The sequence below is a fragment of the Carlito syrichta genome, unplaced genomic scaffold (genome assembly GCF_000164805.1).
Source record: "Carlito syrichta isolate Samal-C Ts95f unplaced genomic scaffold, Tarsius_syrichta-2.0.1 Scaffold305833, whole genome shotgun sequence".
Taxonomy (NCBI): domain Eukaryota; kingdom Metazoa; phylum Chordata; class Mammalia; order Primates; family Tarsiidae; genus Carlito; species Carlito syrichta.
In genome coordinates, this window is record NW_007249929.1 from 1,005,108 (window position 1) to 1,020,613 (window position 15,506).

General features: G+C 34.4%; 1 pseudogene; it reads left to right on the top strand.

The window, feature by feature from the left end:
• The first annotated feature begins 1,123 nt into the window (after positions 1-1,123).
• Positions 1,124-12,988, top strand: LOC110596044 (annotated as a pseudogene).
• Positions 12,989-15,506: the final 2,518 nt, after the last annotated feature.

Here is a 15,506-nt window from a genome sequence, read left to right on the forward strand (position 1 = left end):
CAAGACCCACCTGGGCAACTTGGTGAGACCTCGTCTCTACAATAAATAAAAAATTAGCCAGGTGTGGTAGCATGCACCTGTAGTTCTAGCTACTTGGAAGGCTGAGGCGGAAGGATCGCTGGAGCCTAGCAGGTCGAGGTTGCGGTGGCCAGGAGTGGCACTGCACTCCAGTCTGGACAACAGAGTGAGACTCCAACTCAAAAAAAAAAAAGAAAGTAGGAGCTAACATATGTTAATAGAACTATTAACTATGTTTATATTCATATATATATTTGCACATATATAGACTTGTCTGCATATATAACAAGTTACTTCATATGTATGATAATTCATTTTCAAATGTGTGATTATATTATAATTTCTCAACAAATTTCATAATAGAGTTTAAAATAAGATATCTAGCCTAGCAAACCGGAAAACAGAGAAAATTATTAAAATAACAGAGTAATTCTGAAATAAATATTTAAAATAATGATTTAAAAATCTTTAACAAATACTCATCGATTTAATAATAAATCTGTAGTATAAAACACATAAAAATATATTTCTATGCATTTATGTACTGTGTGAACACAATGTATATTCACAAAAATAATTTCTTCCTCTGAAAATATGAAATATGGAATCCATTTAATTACATTTGCCATTGTTTCTTCCTTAGAAATATACAATTATAAAATCTTCATATATTTGAAAATTTAAGGAATTTTCTCATATTTTAAGAATTTCTGTATAAAATTAATGTTATATTTAACAGCAAAATAAAAGAGGCTTTTCAAATGGGATAAATGACACAATAGAATATGTAATACATTAACTATCCCTGATCTCTGTTTTGAATATTTCTTGAACTTTAAACCAGCAATGCTTTTTTCCCACAAGTTTCTAGTACACAGTCATCTATCAAAATTCATTATTTTAAATCTTTTGGATGTGTGGGCTATGAGTAGTCATTGTCAATTTTATTATTATGTTTTCTAACATGCTTTGACTAGTTAATAAAAAACATATAAATAGGCATCGGTCCAGTTTCATTCTTCTGCATATGGTCAGGCAGCTTTCCCAGCACCGTTTGCTAAATATGGTCTTTTCCCAGTGATTGTTATGGGTGGCTTTGTCGAAGATGAGCTGCTTGACAGACTGGGTTTTTGCTTCTGCAATGTAATCATCCTGCTTTAAGATACTTGATGATCCCTCTGGGGAATGTCACTTTACTGGGAACTCAGAGTTTTTTCCTGCTCCTGTTAGGTTGAGTACTCAGCAATGGTTCTAGTCAGATCAACCTCAGTGAGTGAAAGTTCATGTTGCTGAACCCCCACGTATTCTCTATCCCTGCTACATGTTTACTTTGTCCATAAGCCCATTGTGCAATGACGTGAATGAGTGGGAAACTTACTGACTGGTATCCAAATAATGGGCTATCCTACCGATTTGATTATTAGAATTCTCTTCTGTTGGGATCACCTTTTGATGAATATTCAAATGAAATACAAACAGCATCATGTTTATCACCCATTCAAGGCTCTATCCATGTATCTCTTCCCTAGAATTCCTTACCACAAATATTCTAATCATGTTCCTTCTAATTTCCTGACCATTTAGCCAAACCACTGACCATAACTAATTAACCTCTGACCATTTTTTCCCTTTTCAATCAAAATAAACAACCAGGTACACTGATCTAAGTTCTGTCCATGAGAAAATATTCCTTCACCACTCTCTGTTAGGAATATCCTAGGAAGAGTTTGTACTGCTGAAGTTGTTCAGTTTTGCATGGTACTTGCATATTGTTCAGGACTGTCTGTAATCCAGGTTTGAGTTTTCTCTTTCCTCAGCCTATTGACTGTAGGTAACATCCCCATGAGGACATAAGTGTAGTCTGAGGAAGAGAAGGAAATGTAGCAGGTATAGGGACCATCAATCCATATTGGGTCCACATCCACATATATTGTTCCTTAGGGGCCTCCTCAAGCTTAAGCTTGTATGTACTACTTTCACATGACAATGAAATGCTATTGTATGCACTCACTTCATGGGGGATCAAATAATTCTATTAATAATAAGCAGCTCATTTTGTATGACAGCTTGGTGGCCCATAGTTAAGTGCTTCGCCTCTATTAAGTAAGGCCCAGTAAAAAGCCAAATTTTTTTCTCAAAAAGATAAATGTTATCTACAGAGGCTGGTAAGGCTTTGCTCCAAAATACCAATGTTTTGGTGTGTTCTGTGATTCATATATTGAGACATGCCAAAGGTTCTACACAATGTCTCTGCCACTGACACATCAAGCCCTATCAGATATGCTCTATCATTATGTCCCAAGTGCCTGAGCATCTTGCACAGCAGTTTGGACCTGTTACAGGCCCTTCTCTTCTTCTGAGGACCACTCCAATCTAACAGGTTATTGCATCACTTGGTAAATGAACTGAGCAGCACATCCTGGTGTGGAACATGTTGCCTTCAAAATTAAAAGTGGCTCACTGGGTGATTTATATGTATAACAACTAATATTTCACTTTAGAAGGGCTATCTCAACAAGTCCCACACTTCACTTTACCTCTAAAATTTCACAGAAAAGCCGGGCTCGGTGGCTCAGTCTGTAATCCCGCACTTTGGGAGGCTGAGGTGAGTGGATTGCCTGAGCCCGCGGGTTCGAGACCCACCTGGGCAACTTGGCGAGACCTCATCTCTACAATTAAAAAAAAATCAGCCGGGTGTGGTAGCACATGCTTGTAATTCCAGCTATTCGGAAGGCTGAGGCGGAAGGATCGCCGGAGCCCAGCAGGTCGAGGCTGCGGTGGCCGGGAGCGGCCACTGCACTCCAGTCTGGGTGACAGAGTGAGACTCCAACTCAAAAAAAAAAAAAATTTTTCACAGAAAAAGAAGTCCCCTGAATTTTTTGTCAGATTTATTTTCCGTCCTCTGACACACAGATTTCTTCCCAGCATGTCTGTAGCAATTATTATTTCTTGCTTATTAGTCTGATTTTCAGTCCAATTTGTGTAACAGCAAGATAATAGACTAAATGGCTATCTTGTGGAGGGAATTGATCAAGGTCTTTGAAGGCTAAATTATGATACAGAGCTAAAGAGGAGACAAAATCTGTAGTTGGAACAGTATAGATGTGTTGCTTGCATTGCTAACTAAATGTACACTACTTCTGGGTGGCATTTCTTACAGATATTATGAAAAAAGTATTTATTGTTCGGTAACTGCAAATCAGTGCCAGAGGATGTGCTAATTTGTTTCAATGATGAAACTGTTTTCGAAACAGTAGTTGCAGTTGGAGTCACTACCTGGATGACTTTATACTAACCCATTGTCATTCCTCAATGACATTTTTTTTCTTCATAGGGAAAATAGATGAGTTCATTGGGGTGTGGTGGCAATCACCGTCTCTGTATCTTTCAAGTTTTTGATAGTGGCACTAATCTCTGCAATGTCTCCAAGAATAAAGTGTTTCTTTCACTTTGCTATTCCCCTAGGGAAATAAATTCTAGTGGTTTTCAATAGGCCATTCAAAAATCATGCTTGAATCACTAGATGACCAGATTTATCAAAAAGTAAAGATATACATTGATTGAACAAATATCAAGTAAAAATGTATCATAAGCCTTAACATAATAGCTAGAATTATGAAAGGCTTAGAATAAAGTGAAATCTTTGATACAACAAAGTTGGCAATAATTTCAGATAAGATACAAAAAATACGAACAGTATAAGAAAAATAATTTGTTATTTTGGGCTTCATAGTAATTTAAAGTTAAAACACATCACTAAAGACAAGAGCAGTCAAAAACAACTAAAGACTAAGAGGAAATATTTCAGTAAATATAATGTGACAAAGCTATTGTAATCAGAATCTACAAAAAACTGTGAACTTCAGAGGGAAAACAAGCAGACAATACAAAACTTGAAGCAAACATTTGAACATAAAATTCACAAATATTACAGAAATGGTAAATGATCATATTAAAAGCTGTTCAACATCTTTAATCATCATGAAAAGGTAATTTAAACAATAATGAGTTACCACTTTCATGGGCTAAATAAAGGAAAAAAAAAAAGACTAATGAAACCAAATGTCAGTACAAAGACATGGAGCTACTAGGACGCTCAAAATTTGCTGGTGATTTGTAAAACAGTCTTTGACAATTTTATATAAAGCTAAATATTCACTTACAATATGGATCAGAAATTTCTCTATTAAATATTTGACCCAAGGAAATGGAAATGTATATTCATGAAAATACTTGTACAGGAATATACAGAGAAACTTTATCCATAATAATCACAAATTATACATAATCCAAGCATTAATCAAGAGTTGAATGAATAAATACATTTGGGCATCTTAATATATCTATACAATAGAATTCTTTTCAGTAATGAAATGAATAGCCTCTGATAAAATCAATAAGAATGAATCAGTAGGACAGGCTTAGTGATTGTTCAGGACTCCATAGGCTCCATAGCATATGATACTATTTATATATATATTAAAAAGTCAAATCTAATCTATAAAGTGTGTCATTTGTTGTTGTTATCACTGTGTTGGGTGAAAAAAGTCTGGTAAGTGTCACTCAGAAACTTAAGGTTATGGAAATATTCTATGCTGTGATTGCGATTTTGGTTTCATGGTTGTTTACATATGTCAAAACCCATTAAACCATGCCCTTAAAATTCATTCATTACTTTAAATGTAAATTATAATTGCAACTTACGAAAATTAGTTATAGCAAAATAACATAACAACAAAAGCAAAAATGCATCAGTAACCAAAGTAAGCAAATGGAATCATTTATATATCAAAAATGATGAAGACATCTAAAATAATTAAACTAATTTCGCATGAAAAACAGAGGAACAGTCCCATGTAATTTTTGTCTTCCAAGTGAACAGATATAGCAAGTGATATCATCATGGTGTGAATAAATATGACCTGGGGTTAGACGGGAGAATTAATGGCACCTACAAAACCATATATGGTCTCTGTGAATTAAGAAATTTTCTAGCAATAGTATCATTGTGATTCAGGATATCTACATATGTATGTATGTATGTATGTACGTACGTATGTATGTATGTATATATGTATGTATGTATGTATCTATCTATTTATCTGTCTATCTTTGTCTCTACCTCTATATCTATCTCTATTTTTCTCTCTCGATAGAGAGAGAGAAAGAGAGAGAGAGATGAAAATAAAAGAAATGTCATCACGGTTCTGCCGCTCAGGCATGAGGCCCCCAGCAAAATTGACACAGAAACATGTTGAATGTTCCTGGCAAAGGGGGAAAGATTGCTAAAGGCAGAAAGCTTCCTCAAGCAGCCCATAGACTTTTTTCAAGAGTAACTAAAGTGATTTTTTGAAAACTTGCATTTGTTTGCTGACTTTTGCTTTATAAATAGCAACAAAACATTTAAAATACAACAAATTTGGTAAAGCATTATGAAGGATACTTCACATAGTACAGCCCCTCTCTTCATCTTATCAAACTCATTTCAGCAATCCCTCTGAAATCTTAATTTCAGACTTTTGAAATTAAGATTTTGTTACTACCTGCTCCTATTCTTCAGTTCATTATATGAGAACATTCACTACCATAGTTATTACCCACCTGGGATTGCAGAGTCTATCATTATAATCACTTTCTTTAAAGCACACAGTTTTACTCTCTTTGCTCTTTTCTGTTTATCTCATAAAATTTTAGCTGTGACTCAGCCAGATTCTCTGTTTTATTTTGTTTTGTTTTCTGCACTTGCAACTTGGCGACTGACCAGAGGTAGAAAGAAGCTACAGAACTTGCCAAATGATTTAAATATTAAACTCTCAACCACAAATTTCATTTGTGTTTCAAAAATGCTCAGCAATCACACCACATTTCCCGAATAACTCATTTCCCATCCTCCAAGGTGACAATCTCAGCCTCTTCTTGCCCCTATAGCCTTTCTCTTTTATCCCACCACAGCTGGTGATAATTATTTATTTAATACTTTACTGATGAAATATAATTTATCCAATGAAAAATCCTCATCTCCCCACCAGAAACATCTGCATGTCCGCTTTCCCCTGCCTGATGGTTGCTGTCCTTCCTTCTGTCATGGGGGGAGTTGTGACTCTTTCTGTTCACCATCTCTTTCTGAGTTACGTGCTGTGCTCTCCACTCATCTCAAATCCTGGCTCCTCTACTCATGCACTTTCTTCTGTTTCATCAGTCTTTCTCACCTTTTGATAATTTCCATTAGCATATGATCATGTTCTAAATTCCCTCATCTTATAAACAAACGAAAATAATAGGACTTTGTTTCCTGATGGGTGAAGTGCATGTTTAAAGAAGAACGTACTGCACAGAGGTTTGTTTACAGCTGCCTGACAGGGCTTCCAGCTTCCAGCTGGCCTTCCTTCACTCATTCTCCACCCAACTTGGAGTCACGCTCTTTTCTTCAAGTTATTGGAAAATAAGATTCATAAAGGCAATGATTAATCTCCGCTTTCTCTCTTATGGATCTTGGTCCTTAATAGAGAGCCTAGGACATAGTTAATAAAAAATATTCATTGAATCTTGACTGAATGTATCCAAAGTGAATGTCTAAGCAACGTGATCTCTGGGTGTTCTCTGCTCCCTCACCAAGTACACATCCATCTGCCTTCCTATTGTCTTAAATTATGCCAATGACTGTCCAGTCTAGAGATTTTGAACTTACTCTTACAGAAAAATATATATCAAACAAGTGACAGTGGCAAAATAACAACCACCACAAAATTGGGATAGGATGAGAAAGCTAAAAAAGGGTATTCCTTGTATTTTTATATTTTCCAACATTATTTTTTCCAATTTTTTCACCTCCAATATATAATCTGTCATAGAAAAAATATGAAAAGCATGAAAATGAGGTAATTGGATGTTACAATAGGGAAATAGTTTAATTTTTTCCTTAGTTATCTTGAACATAATTACTTAATAAATAATACAGCATGTGAATTTCTTTTAAGTGCTCCAACCAGCTTATGATTCAAAACTGCAATTTCTTTTATTGTACGAATTTCATTCATGCCAATGAGATTCTTGGATAATTTATATGATGAGAAAAATATAAATATAGTACATATTGAAAATGTTCAAAAAATTAAGTGTGTATGGCAAAAAAAATAGTGCTTATCTTGTTATGCAAGTTTCTCTGTATTGCTGTTGCAATATATAAATTCTCTGAGCTGACAGCAATCTTTATACAGATTTTTATAGTTACAAAGTTTGCAAGATTTAGTCTTCTTCACAAATAAATAAGATTTTAGGAGTCCTTTCGTAAAATATTTTATTAAGGAGTATATGATTCCTTGTGATAATCTCAAAGCTTATATACGGTAATAACTTCACAAAAGCACTGCACAGAATATTTATAAGAAGAAAGTTATTGAGATAAAATCTTTCTGATTTAATTTTCAGCATATACACAATTTACTTTCTCTCTTCATGATCAAAATTATTGCACCATTTTTCTCAATGGTATGTTGTGTATAAAATATTTTTACAGGTTATATTTATATTTGCTTTTAGTGGTTTCATTTGGCTAGGTATTTGTAAATGTCATCATTGAAGCAGTAAAGACTCAAGGTCAGATATTGTATAATAGGACTAACTCATAGATAAAAAAGATTGTACTTTGCTCAGTAGAGTTCTCTGTACTTGAAATAAAAAGCACCTTAGTAACTGACTAGATCAAAATAGGAAACTTTACATTTTATTAGTTTATTTTTTAGTACAGTGTTGGAGGGACTTAAAAATTTTTCTGAAAAGCCAGTTATGTTTTATTGGTTTAATACAGTATAAAAGTTGTTATAAATATTTGTCTGCAGCTTGAATTAGGTAAAATTAGACTCTTTCATATATCTCACCTACTTCAAAACTATAAAACTTTTCCTCATCATTCTCAGAAAAATGTTAAATTATATATGTATAAGTATGCAAGTGTATTTTCTTGGCAGTAGGAAAAGCAAAATACTTAGATGTTTGTATCAGTACCAGCAATAATAGCATTTTCTTCCTGTTCCTGCTGTTAGGATTAAAATCCGTCTGTCATTTTCTATCTTATCATGGTGACAATGCCAAATTCTCAAATGTCTTCATATACTACTTAGATGCAAATATTATCAATGGCTAATAAAGTTTAATTAACTAATAGAACAATTCAATTATTTGATCATTTAATTCTGTGATAAGGCCAATTGATTCAATTTTTATTTTATTATAAAATTTGATGAGTATAGTTTATAAATGCATTTAAATCAGAATCTTTTTTTTCTTTTGTGTGTTTTATTACATATACAATATGGGTTTCATTTTATGGGACATGTCTTTTATGAGGCTGACATTAATGCTAATTGAATCGCTTCATCTAATCCATTGTGCATCATGCTGCACTTGTTACTTTGATAAAAGCAGTCAAAACAACAGAGGTAAGTGTTGTTAATTAACGCAGATTGTTGGTTTTGTTTCCTTAAGTTTTCAAATATTTGAATAAAACAGTGTCACAAAATAATTAGAGAATTAGAACATAGAGACCTGTTCCTCACCGCTGGGTAAAGTATAATCACTTTAGAAATGAAGTCTTGACAGGTGCTATTTCTGGTTAGCATCTTGAAATAGCATGTCAATCTCTGAAAGCTTATTACTCAATATCAAACAGGATTTAGCATTTAAAGGGAAATAATCTAGGTCAGTCAATGGGATTAAATAAATAAATAATTTCCTTCCCAATTTTCAATTTCATTTGATTTCTTTCACCTTTCAGCTTTGTTAAGATAGAAAACAAGAAAAAAAAAACCCCTTTTCCTAGTATACTTTTTATTATTCCCTGTGAATCTTTGTAATCTTCAAATTTTCATATACTTATAAGCTCCCAAATGTCAAATTTTGCAATTGCATATTTACATGCTGAAATACTATGAACATTTTGGCTGATAGATTTTTAAATAAGCATGTGTGTGAGTGGGGATGGGAAACCGCTAAGTAATTAAGTAATGGAAATAACTTTATAAATTAGTTAAGGTAATAATTGAACATTTAAGAACATCTGTGTGCATTGTTATTTGATTCAACATACATATGGCTTGTGACTGCTCCAGAATATTCTTATATTGATCAAATGAAGGTAGAAGACTGAATGCTTCTCAAGTCCTATACTAAAAAAACTCAAATGTTACAGACAGCATATGTCACTCATATTCATTCACACATATTTGCTCCAAGAGTTCCAACATTCGTTTATATTGTTGCAGAGGGCATAGATGTGTTGTACTTTTCTGTATTTATTTTCAAGAGATTTTTCTAAAATTTAGGTTTTGGCAATATAATATCTCTTCTAACAAAAGGAAAAAGAAAATATTACATTAGTTTCACCACAATTATTCTAACTGCAGTTAGCAATATAGTATTCATCCAAAATACCTAATGGTGTACAACAATCTAATAATCCTAAAAAGTTAACTGTGTCAATTTTATAGCCATTGTAATTATGGTCTACATTTATTTGACTATTGTTGATATAAATATATATAATTAATTCTAACATATTTCGTTCAACAAATTAAAACACATAATAATCATTAAATGTTAAACTTTGGAAAACTGAAACTAAATGTCTCATTACTTTGAATAAAAATATATTTTTCCCAATAACTTACTCCATTAAAGAAAAAAAAATACACAGAATGTATCAGCTATTTTCTGTGATATTTTCATAAGAAATATTTCATTACATAAAGTAAAATATTTATCAAAACCAGAATACCTTATTTCTCCCTGAAACTTTATGACAATTAAAATATCAGTTGATATAAATTTTTATTTGACAACATTATATTTTCTGATGTGTTACTACAAATGTAGACGTGTTATAAAATAGTGTTGAAATAATATGTGTCAAAGAACATGCTCTGTTTTGCAAGTCATCTAAAACTTGGATTAAAAAATAAATCTTTGATCATTTGGGTAAGACTAATTAATTCAAAAGTTTAAAAGACATATGTATCCTGTGACATAGTCTTTCTCTCTCACTTTCTCTGAATATAAACACACAGAGTATATATCATAGTGCTCTTCAGTGATAAGGCAGTTAAAATACAATACTAGAAGTGTAAGAAAGGGGAATTCAAGAACACTTGGCAAGCTTAGTGAAATTCTTTAAAATTAAATAAATTAATAAATAAAGAACACATAAATAAGATGAACCACGCAAACATTTTATAGACAAAACTTGTCAAATAAGAAAGATTGCCAGATTCAATAAAAAGCCAATGTATATGTACAAGTGAACATACAAACAAGCACACACGTAAAACACCTATGCAATCTTAATAAGAAAAACATAAATTTAGGAGCACTCAAAGTTTGAAAGTGAAAAAATGGAAAAAAGTTATACTGAAAGCTACTTACCAAATATGAACCAAAGTTATTGCATACAAAATTACCAGCTTATTTAGGTATGAAACTTATCAGAGCAAAAGAGCATTAGCCACATCTGCTGGTTAGCTTCCACTTGCCCTCCAAATCCACTCTTCACTTACCTTAATTCTGCTCTGTGTTCCAGGAAGCTGACGTTGCATCAAAAGACTCTCTGGTCTTCTAGATTCTGCTTCACTTTAGCTAAAGGGAGTCATCACAGGAGATCATCATAAAAGTCAGAAGTGAAGTTAGCATGTATACCTCTTGTTTTCCTTCCTCCAGATTTGTGGTAATTTAGTTCTGCCTCTCAAAGAAAACCTTGTAATTTCCTGCCACATAGCCCTCTCTAGCTACCTACTTTTTCAGTATTCAAAAGGCTTTTCCCTGCTCTAATATTAGAAGTGTTAATGACTTCTCCTTGCTACTGTTCTGTGTACTGCAATATTACTTGTAGGTTTCCTTAAATCACACTTATTTTGCACACACCTGGATTGGGTTACTCATTTATTAAATGCACACTAACACTTGCCTAGGCAAGATGCCATTCTAGTATTCATAGCAAAATAAATATTAATTACAAGGCAGGTTGGCATTAGAAATCCAGTAAGAGAGTAAGTTCTGAGAGATTTCCTGTTACTTCATTGCTAGATTTACAATAGTGAGTATAAAGTGTTTTAAAGTTTTGCAACTGTATCTTATTTAGACTGGAAAAAGAAAAAAGAATGCTCTGGAAGTCTATATCAGTATATGTGTGTAAAAATCTCAAAATTTTCATCTTCAAAAGGAGTGTCCAGTTTCAAAATTTCCTTGGTAAATATGGCTAAAGACCAAACTCCAAGCCTGAATATAAATGTTGCTAAACTCCACTACATCTGTTACTCGAAATTGGGGAACGAATGAAGGAAGATTGTAGCTCTGTGTTAAGACCTGGGCAACTTGGCAAGACCTCATCTCTACAATAAATCAAAAAATCAGCCGGGCATGGTAGCACGTGCCTGTAATTCCGGCTACTCGGAAGGCTGAGGTGGAAGGATCCCCGGAGCCCAGCAGGTTGAGGCTGCGGTGGCCGGGAGTGGCCACTGCACTGCAGTCTGGGTGACAGAGTGAGACTCCAACTAAAAAAAAAAAAAAGAGAGAGATGGGAATGTTTGGGCTGTCACAGATGAAGTTAAAGTCTTTTAATCCTCAAAATCCTTGAATCAAATTTGTCCCCAGTTCCTAATCTGAAACCATTTTTACTTGCTTTATTAATTACCTATTGCTTCATAACAAATTATTCCAAATTTGAAAACAACAAATTTATATATATATATCTCACACAGGTCTGATGGTCCAAAACTTACTGTGGCTTAGCTGGATGGTTCTAGTTCAGCATAGCTCCTGATTTTACACGAGTTTACAGTTACTATGTGAGATGGGGTGAAATCATTGAAGACTTAACATGTGCCAGAAGACCCGCTTTCACAAAAGTTTACTCACATGCCTGTTAGCTGGAGGTCTCACTCTTGTCTTGTGTAAAGTAGTAAGTCCTGTTGTTTTAAGCAACTAAGTCTTTGTATAATTTCTTATGCAGCACTAGATAATGAATACAGATTTTGGGTACCAGAGTTAGGATGTGGTCATAACAAATCCTAAAATATTGGAGTAATAGTAAAAGCCTAAATTGCCTTGAACATTAAATAGGTTGCCAGTGAGTGTATGGTAAAAGCTAAAAGTGTTAGACATTGGGGGAAAAGGAACGTCTTATGTATCAGAAAGCTCAGTGATTTTTAATGCAGAAAGTAGAAACTGAATCCAGTGAACTGGGTGATCTAGGTAAGAATATTTCCGAGTGAAGGACCACATCCCAAAAAGTCCAGGAAGGAGAATGAGTGGAGAACGTTCGGGTCCTGGGGGCCTAGGCTGTGAAGTTTGAGTGTATGCGCTGGGCCTGCCTTGCCCGGGACCAGCTCCAGCTGGGTTCAGGGTAGCCCAAAGGTGGAGACGGCATCAGCAATTGGGGGGAAGAAGAGAGAAAGAGAGAGAGAGAAAGAAAGAGACTGGACTCCGGTCTAGTGCAGAAGCGATGTGTGTTATTGGGAATTACAATGGGTCTTTTATACACAAAGTCAGATGTGGGAGGGGCGTCCCCCACCCACCAGAAACCTTAATCCATGAAAACTTCCATGGCTGGCTCCCAACACTGCCTGGAGGTCTAGGCAGGAGGAGCGTTCAGCTGCATTGGTGCCCGCGATAATGCGGGCCCTGCGCAAGAACAAGACCCTGTGCTATGGAGTCCCCACGTTGTTGCTCATTGTTGGAGGTTCTTTTGGGCTTCCTGGGTTTTCTCACAAATTCAGTATGATGCTGTAAAGACTAAAATTGACCTGGAATTGGGGGAGGGGGGAGCCTCAAAGCAAATAAAGTATCTTTAGAGTAAGAATATGAGAAAATAAAAGACTCTACTTTTGATGACTGGAAGAATATTCGAGGACCCAGGCCTTGGGAAGATCCTGAACACCTCCAAGGAAGAAGTCCAGAAATCGTTAACACTAAGACAAACTGACTATGCTGAATCCTTCTTTTTTTTTTTTTTTTTAATAGAAAAGTTATCATATGAATTTCCCACTACATACTTTTTTCTAGTGGAAAAATTTCAGGACTATGGAAACTTGGATATGGGCCATTTAATGGCAGATAATCTTGATAAAAGATGAATTATAGGTCTTTATGCCTGTTGGCAATTCTATTTGCAAATGAAAGTAACAGTGTTGGTCACGTGTATTTTACACCTTTCAATAAAAAATGTGAATCCTGAAAAAAAAAAAAAAAAAAGAATATTTCTGGTCTCATCTTTCTTACTCTCTGTCATAAAAATTTGAAGAAACATTAGTTATTGCACAGATTCACATATTGATTAATCTGAATGGCATCATAATACTTACTGGACCTGATGAGACATAGGTAACAACTATTGCATATGACTTTGTAATATATAAATGTCCTTGGAAATTCAAGTGCTTCAATGGCACTCAAAGTTTTAGTACTCCATCTGTCATGCACATGTTGGCATATTCCTTGTAAATTCCCTTGCTATTAAACAAAAGATGCTACACTCAGGAACTTACAGTGAAGAGTACATTACAAATAAAGACTCCAACTGCTTCTTTGGTCTCTTTGATTTGGTTAAGTCTTATTTGTACCTGCTGCTTCAGCATGTTAACTGAGTCATTCATAAAAGCTATTAATTTTGAATTGTGATTAGAAAAACAAAAGCAAAAACAAACCAAAAAAAGGCCCCCCAGTGTCTATAGGTTGTGATGTAAACTGCCTTGACATTTTGACCTTATGTCTCAGCAGATCAAGTACTATTGGACATGCCCAAAGGTAGATAAAATTATAGATAGAGACTCTACCAAGTTCCCTAAGACTATCTCAGGGAATTCTTCTACGGTTTTACAAAAAGATGCCCTCTTCTTCCTTCAACTGTTTTACAATTTAAAAGTTGCATCTCCTCAGTTACTAAGCCTTAGGAGAGATTGAAATCCTGACCATGCGGCGACTGAGAGACTATGGTACTAGAGATGCCTATCATGCATGAACTACCTATCAACTGGTTCATCAAACCATAACACAAAACATGATGCAAAATATCAAACAACAATTCACTAAAATATCCACACTTTTGTAAGTACTATTGACCCTTGAACAACATGGAGTTAGCAGTGCTGATCCCCATGCAGTCAAAAATCAGCATATAATCTTTGACTATTCAGAAACTTAATTTCTAATACCCTACTGTTGACTGGAAGCATTACCCATAGTAAAAACAGCCAATTAACACTTATTTTGTATGTTTTATGTCTTAATATTATAAGTTGACTGTATTATTACAGTAAAGTAAGTCAGACAAAATAAAGTGTTACTAAGAAAATTCTAAGGAAGAGAAATATGTTTGCTATTCATTAAGTAGTAGTGGATCATCATAAAAGTCTTCATCCTTGTTTTCTTCTCATTGAATAGGCTGAGGAGAAAGAAGATGAGTTGGTCTTTCTGCCTCAAGGGTGACAGAAGCAGAGGAGGTGAAAGAGGCAGGAAGAAACAAAAGAAGCAGGCACACTAAGTGCAACTTTCTTTCTTTCATTTTTTTCTTTTTGAGTTTCAGTCTCACTCTGTCACCCAGGCTGGAGTGCAGTGGCACACTCATGGCCACTGTAGCTTCAACCAGTTGGGCTCAGGTGATCCTTCCACTTCAGCTTTCCAAGTAGCTGGAATTACAGGTGCACTCTACCATACCTGGCGAATTTTTTGATTTTTTGTAGAGATGGGGTCTCACCAAGTTGCCCAGACTGGTCTCAAACCCCTGAGCTCAGGCAATCCTCTTGCCTTGGTCTCCCATAGTGCTGGGATTACATGCATGAGCCATCATGCCTGGTTTCAGTGCGACTTTTATTGGAAAAAAAAAAGTCCACATACAAATGGACCTATGTTGTTCACAAATCAACTGGGATCTTTTTATTAAACATTCTTTAAATTATCAAAGTTATAAATGGTAGCAAGGTCTACCTATTAAACGTAAAAAGCACCACAAAATAATATTTCAAAGTCTAAAACTACATTAAAAACTTATAAACATAAAGTGAAAAATATATCATTAGAGTAGAATCTTTTAGTATATCCCTAAGTAATTGATAGTTACTAAAAATTTAAAAGATTTGCACAGTATAATTAATAAACAGACTGTATCTTGTGTTCAAATGTCATATTAAAGGATGCACATTGATTTCAAGCACTTGTGGAACAAAAATGATGAAGTGTCAATGTGTTAAGATATAAATCAAATGCTAACAATTTTTAAAAATCAGAAATATAGAGACCAGATTTTCTTGCCTGCATTCAAATACATTGTAAATCAATGATTCCTTTTTACCCGCTTAGATATTTCTCAGCAATTTTCTTTTCAAGTATCCACACTCCACAATTATCTTTATTTTTACTTTGAAACTGTATATGAGCCTCTCCTAATTACTTTAGCTGGATAAGACTTCACTTTTCCTTGAACTTGTATAAAAGTATTTCTTCAT